The 7,118-nt window shown below is 36.8% G+C and overlaps 1 long non-coding RNA gene across 1 annotated transcript; it reads left to right on the top strand.

Annotated features, from left to right (window-relative positions):
- The first annotated feature begins 3,704 nt into the window (after nt 1-3,704).
- On the top strand, nt 3,705-5,870 carry LOC145783081 (uncharacterized). The gene is made up of 2 exons (XR_014290903.1): nt 3,705-4,034; nt 4,447-5,870. It is a non-coding gene; the product is annotated as an uncharacterized LOC145783081 (long non-coding RNA).
- The last annotated feature ends 1,248 nt before the right edge of the window (nt 5,871-7,118 follow it).

The raw sequence follows: 7,118 nt of genomic DNA, 5'->3' as shown, positions 1-7,118 counted from the left end.
GGTCCTGCAACGTTAAAATTAAGATTGTTCATGACTTCTAAACATTAAATGGATGTATGATCACGACATAGGCGAAGCACAATTTGACAGATTTTTGTTTTTGATTTGTTTTGGAAATGCTCTCAGAGCGCACCAAATTGGAAGTGTTTTTCAAAAATTTCTGGGGGAGGCCCCCCAGACCCCCCGCTGGAAGTGTTGCCTTCAGCAACACGCCTTCGGGCTTCGCCCGACGGTTACGCCCTTCGTGCCTACTACCTTGCTGCAGCATATTTCCAAGTTGCTTTCCCAACGGTTTAAGCCACCGAACGTCACTGCTGAACAGTGTTTCCTTTTAAAAAAGGTAAACATTGTTGGCTAACCTACACCGATTACTTATACATACTTTGTCTATAACAACACAGTTAAGTGTTAGAGCCCCCCCAAAAAAAATTTTAGGAATGCACCCCTGTCTTCAGGGGAGTAGCTTTTTGTTCTTTTTCGTTTGTATTCTCGAACCATGATGAAACCTGAAAAAACGTGTAATGATCTATGGATTTTTTTTAAATGTCGTCAAATGGGCTTGAACTGTCGTGTGCATAGTATGTTCAAAAACAAAGTATTGTGTTATTAATTATTATGAACACTGTTCACAATAGCCTCCTAAAATTTATGTTTTTCAGAAATTCATGCAAAGTTTTTTTTATTAAACCATCACACCAAAAGTAAAAGATAACGATGTAATCATAACATAAGCTACTGTGTCACTAATTGAAAAGGTAGTTTTCATCTTAAATGCAAAACGTACCTTGCGCAGACACCAAAGTAAACGGCTTTAGTTTCACCACGAGTCGTCGGGACAATGCAATAGACTAAAGCTTCCAAAAGTTATACTTTATAACTTTCTACATTTGAGAGTCATATACATGCAGACAGTGGCGTACGCAGGATTTTCTCAAGGGGGGGGGGGCCATTGAGAGAAGCGTAGTCAGGAATTTTGAAAGGAGGAGTTTTGACGACCGGCGGGCGAAGCCCGACGGCGTTTTCGGTTATGACAACACCCAGAGGCGGGGGGTCTGGGGGGCCTCCCCCAGAAAATTTTGAAAAATTACTTTGAATTTGGTACATTCTGAAAGCATTTTCAACAAAAATGTGGGTATAAATATTCCTGTAAAATGGTGCTGTCAGGTGGCATAGCAAAAGGATAAGATCATGTTTTCTTCGGCATTTTACGGAAACAAAGCCAAGTCTGTATGTTTTCTTGTTGTTAATTCCTGGCTGAGATGTTTGGTATTGGCAAAACTCGCTCTTTTAATGCAGTTTTGTTTAAAATTAGGCAAGTTTTTTTTAGACTGAAAGCATCATTCCCAAGCATAAAGAGACTGAAAGCATCACTCTCAATACCGTGATGTCACACGCGTGCCAAAGTGGGGTTGTAACCCCCAACCTCTCCCCCCCCTTTGGCTACGCCACTGGCTATTGATATCCCAGACGTCTTCATGATATCCCAGTATGGTTTTAGTTTAGACTTTATCCACTTCTCTCTCACTAATCACTATAATAGGCTTACAGAACACTATGCCACATTGGCATACCTGGGGTGGGGTAGGTGGACTGGGCCATGTATTTCGTATTGGCTTAGTCTATAAAACAACATTGTTACAGTAATTACATTGACAGAGCAGTGCAAAACATATTAAATGCCTTAATCTACGTCGTTAACTACTAAAACATTTTTAAGGGGGGGGGGGGCATGGCCCAATGGCCCCCCCTGCGTACGCCACTGCATGCAGATCACCTCCATAAGTTTTTAAATAATGTAACAGGATTTGCAAAATTTCAAAAACAAACTTTTTCCTAAAATGTGTTCACAATAGCCCCTATACGTTCATAATGCCCCCACTCTACGGTAGCTTAGGCTATTCATAGAAGAGTCAAGAAAGATGTCAAATTTCACTGCTTAGAAGGCCCGGATGTAGGGGGGGCAGAGGGTTCAGGTGCCCCGGGCCTCCCGACTTTTGAAGGGCCCCCCTACATGGAAAATATGTGATTTTGTGCTATTTTCTTCTTTCAGCCTTCGAAGTTTCTGCAAAATGCTGTGCAAAGCAGGATTAATGCTACTGTAGACGTAGTTTTTCCCGACGTAGGCGCGAAAAATTTTTTGCACAGAGGCCCCCCGATCTAAAAGTGCCCCTGGCCCCCTATCAGCTAAATCCAGTGACGTACGGTGAGGTTCGTAGATGGTGAGGCACTAATTGTTTCAAGTCACTTTTACAATAAAATTTTTTAACAACAAAAGTGGTATCATACTAATCAAAAAAATTAGCAGCATGCTTTCACATTTATTAAAAATGAAATCCATGCGCCTATCCTTTTGGACTAAAACATTTGTAATTTGTTGTATAGACCCTTCTTTAGTCCTAACAATATCACTAGATATTGAAAACAAGAGACAAGGAAAGCAGAAAAGGAAATTTTTAAAGCATAGCCACACAGCCACTTCTTTTTTGAGCAGCAATCTCTTTGAAAGTTGCAAGTTATTTTTTTTTGTTCAGTCGCCTGATGCAAACCTTATAAATTTAGAACCGGTCTTCCTTTATTTATGACTTCAACTTTGGATTGAAAGTTTATTTTTTTTAAATCTCTCAGATTTGACACTCTATTTTTTAGTTAAATTTTATAAGAAACAATCCTTTACACTGCAAGAAGTCACATACACCTACTATGCGGGCATTCCAGCTTGACGAAAAAGGTTTCATAGCTGTGACGTCCATTTGAGGCAAGCTTCAAATCGTAGCTAAATCGTTCATAATGATTTCTGGGCGACTTTGCGAAAGAAAAAGGCACGCATAATGCAGTGTATGGAAGTTTTCTGATCTGAAGTGAGGCACAGCTTGGCGTTGCCTCTCCTCGCGTATTTCAACGATTTTGACCACGTGAAAGGTCAATAAGAATATCGCCACAGAAACAGAAAAAATTAAAGCACAGTTTGGGTGTAGGAAAGTAAAATTTGAGGGAAAGGGGGCACGACTACAGCAATTCACACAAATAAAAGCACCTAAAAACGTGCAATATTTACTACTTTTTAACAAATAATATTTATTCTGTGATAACCACATCTTTGATATAAATTTTGCTTTGCCAGATGTTGGCAGGTGAGGCACTGCCTCACCTGCCTCCCCTGACTGCACGTCCCTGGCTAAATCCGGCCCTGCTGCTTAGCTGGATTGGTGCTGACATTCAGAAAAAATGTTGCACAAAAAAATTATGTCCATTGCACAAACAAACGCAATTGACCAGCAGCGCAATGGTTACTTTGCTGACGGCACTAGGACAACGATTTCGCAAGAAGTTGAAATTGTTTGTCTACGTGTGCAACGTCATATGGTTGTTTTCCATGATAAAAATAAAGCTTGCGTCATTGCTTCAATAGCCAATCATGTTACATTTTGATAGGACGTTAGATAGCAATGCATTGTGGGAGTTGTTATTCCGCCAATTTGTGAAAAAAAAAATAGTAAAACAATATTTTATGAAAGAAAAGTATTGAAACATGAACAAAAGTGAATATTGCAATGTTTTTTTTTTTTTACTTAATGAAAGAGTTGTAATCTATTTACAAAAATGTTATTCATATTTTAAGCGGATGAATATAAATGTTGAACGTCATTTCCTTTTATTATTTCCTTTGCTGTACAATAACAACAAATTTCAGCAGTCAGCTCAATTTCACAAAGTTGTGGAGAGTGGTGATGCGTGAATGTCTTGTAGTTTTGTTGGTGGCAGAAAAGATTTTTTAAAGACTTGTATCGAAAAACTAATGGAGAAGCGTGAGTTGGTGAACTTATCGCATATTTTTTTATGAAAATGTCATTTGCTTGTTGATTTTCCGTTGACAATTTCTTGGCACGGTATGCTGCTTGAATGTTTAAACCTAGACTTCAAGTAGGCCTACAAGGCTAATTTTAAATGGTGTAATGGAAATTACCGTTTGAACCTTGGAATGGTTTAAATTAAAGCCAAAATGTGGATTTTGACAGATTCAATAAAAGTTGCGGGTAGGTGCATCTGGATGTTTTGTTAATTTTATTGCTTTAACTACGATGTGTTTTGTTGCCAATTGAAGTTATTGTCTTTTTTTGAATAGTGTCTTTTTGAAATTTTTTTTATTTGATTGAACAAGTTATTTTGCCAACAGAGTGGCATCGAATTTCTCTAGCTTGGGTCTTGGCAAAAGTATGTTTTCCTTGAATTAAAGATATTGAAAAAATGTACTGGTGCAGTACGTACGGTACCTAGGCAATCACTTAATTTAGTGAAGTGTTATAAATCTGTTGGTGAATGTACGGTATGGTTTGTTTGTACACAACTGTGAATATTGTAAACATACACATCGAACTTCACGCTGTTTAAAGTAAATAAAATATTTTTCATCATTTGGCAATACTAAAAATAGTGATATATTTTTAGTTGCATGCCCTAGTTGAAGAAAACAAGAACATTGCAGCCATTTTGTGCTTATCTTCCCTGTTGGTGGTTTCCTAAAGTGCTCTTGATATCTACACTGGTTCTACACTATTCTGATCAATCTTTTGCCGGTTGTGAAATTCTCATGGAAATCAAAGACAGTTCAAAGAAGCTTGTTTGTTAATTTATTATGAAAATTTGCGTATTCCTTCCATATCTTCAATTCAAATTTTATTTGGATGCATGTTAACAATGAATTCAAACAAGTTTTCATTTTATGTAGTATAGCCTTAGCAGGTGTACCGTACATTCTACGTTGGCTCAAAGACATCAGTTCAATGTTTGAGTTAAAGCATAAACTCCAATGAGCTCTTCATGCAGTGTTAGCATTTTTTGAGTGTTGTACTTGAAGTCATTTTGCAGTAGAAATTGAGAGTTTTAATTATCAACACATAGAAATTGTAGATATTGTGACGTCAAGGTTTAACGCAATGAATTGTATTTTACCAGTTACAAAGAGAATACAGCCTGATTGACACTTCACTTCAGGGGAGTAATTGAATTTTGCGGCTTAAAGACAAATGATGGAAGTATTGATGTAAATTCAGTATCATTGATTTATGTTGTTGGCATAATGTCAGGTTTGGCAAATCAGATCATCAATTCCTAGATGTATATTTGAATTTGCATTCTCATGTTTTTTCTGACTACCGGTAGGTTAATAGAACTAACATGCTTCCCTTGCTCTTAGTGACCAAAAAGCCTCCATCTTTGAAAACTCAATCAGAGTAATGTGCTGTGTTTCATTGGTCGGATTGGCATTCAGACGCTTGTCGTTCTTTGTCAGAAAAGAAGGAAAAGAACAGTTTGGTGCCTTGAGTTAAGAGTATGGTAGTTATGTATTGTTTTTAAATATGTTTGGGTCAGAATATTTCTGCTGTTCTGCTTTTGTATGATTTCAACTGACAACGTGTATGCCCAAGAATGATGGAAATATAAGACTTTTACAAGTTGGATCAAAATGTTTTTGTGTACTGCAATTTGGTTGATAACAGTTCTGTGTAAAAAGTGCCTTTCTAAAACATTGAGTAGGTTTAGCAGTTCTGTTAGAGCACCATAACAACTTCTTGCAGGTTGTTTCAAAACAACATTTTGACTTTGAAAAAAATGATCTAAATCAACTAGGGAAAAAGAAGCTTCTGGATTCTACCAGTCTTACCTGAGTGGCTGTAAGTTTATACAGATGTAAGATTTATACATGTCTAATTCTATTGTAAACACTGCAATACAATTACACCAGCTAAAGATAAAAAACAGGTTTCAATTAAACTAAACTGTAAAACTATACATCAATGATGTATCGTAACTTCCTTTTTATGTAGTTAAAAATTCTTTAACAAAATAAAAGTCACATCATCAACCTTAAACATGTAGCCAATGGTTTTCAGAATCTACCATAATCGTTTACTAAAAATACAGAAAGTGTGAATTGTCCTACTGTTAATGTACAGTTTGTCCCAATTTTGTTCTAGGCTTTAACAGCTTTTTGCAGAAAAACTAGACAACATACACATTGCGTACGAGCATGAGTGCATCATCCTGACTCTGGATTACAACTAAACCTTGATTCAAACATGAAAAAATAATCAGTCAATTTCATCAACCAATCAAGTGCTTATTGCCACATCAGACACGAGCTTTGGAGCCTATGGCTGCAGTGGTCGTAAGTTCAGAGGTTATGACTTTACCATGTTAAATGTGTTCCAAAACAAGTGAATATGTAGGCATAAGGTTGAACATCTTTAGTTTTGATTTCAGCAAGTACCCATTCTAAAGTTCAAAGCTGGACAAAAGGAGTGAGTGAATATAAAAAAATCCTTGACACAACAGTATGTATTCTCAGAATACTTTCATTCCTATTTGAAATATGTGTTAGCACTTTCTGCATTGTACAATACTACCTTCGTGCCAAGACAAAATTTTATATATATAAATTCTACCGCATAAACTTAGGTCCCACGCAAACTTGTTGAATCTATATTTTCAAGAAAGTTAATTTGTTGGCTGTAGTCTTAAACCAAAAGAACTTGTCGCTTAACAGCTTGTTGCAGACCAACACGAGACCCATTGAAGAAAAGAGTGCTCACTGGATATGTAACTCGCACTCCAATACAAAAGCTTGCATAAAGTGAATATTTCCAGAGTGCCCCAAAGATTCTTTATGATTTAATGCCACATGTAGGATTGTGAGTAGTGGCCATGCTTAACTCTATCCTCTGCTCGTACTTCATTTGTAGCATTCATGTAAAGGCAAAAGCTGGTGACTTCAGTTAGTATTTTCTACACATTTGACTTGTTGCATTTTGTTCACTTCAAAGACATTTGATAATGACATGCTGGATTACTGGCAGCAACTATATACATGAAAATTCATTTTGATCAAACATTTAGTGTTGAATTAAAAACAACAGTTGAACCGTGCTAACGAATATCAATGAAAAAATAATTTCAAACTGCTTCGTTCATACCTTATTTGCATGAAGTGTTTCGAAATTGCAGTTTTTGTAGGTTGGAAAAAACATCAGCTGCGTTACAGCTACTTTGTCTATACTCTAAACTGAACATACAATATGGAACTTCGTCGAAGCGTCCTTTGTGTATTACGGTTTGTTCGA

The sequence above is a fragment of the Aplidium turbinatum genome, chromosome 14, assembly GCF_918807975.1.
Source record: "Aplidium turbinatum chromosome 14, kaAplTurb1.1, whole genome shotgun sequence".
Lineage (NCBI taxonomy): Eukaryota > Metazoa > Chordata > Ascidiacea > Aplousobranchia > Polyclinidae > Aplidium > Aplidium turbinatum.
The sequence above is the reverse complement of the archived record's forward strand: the minus strand, read 5'-3'. Positions and strand labels throughout refer to the sequence as shown.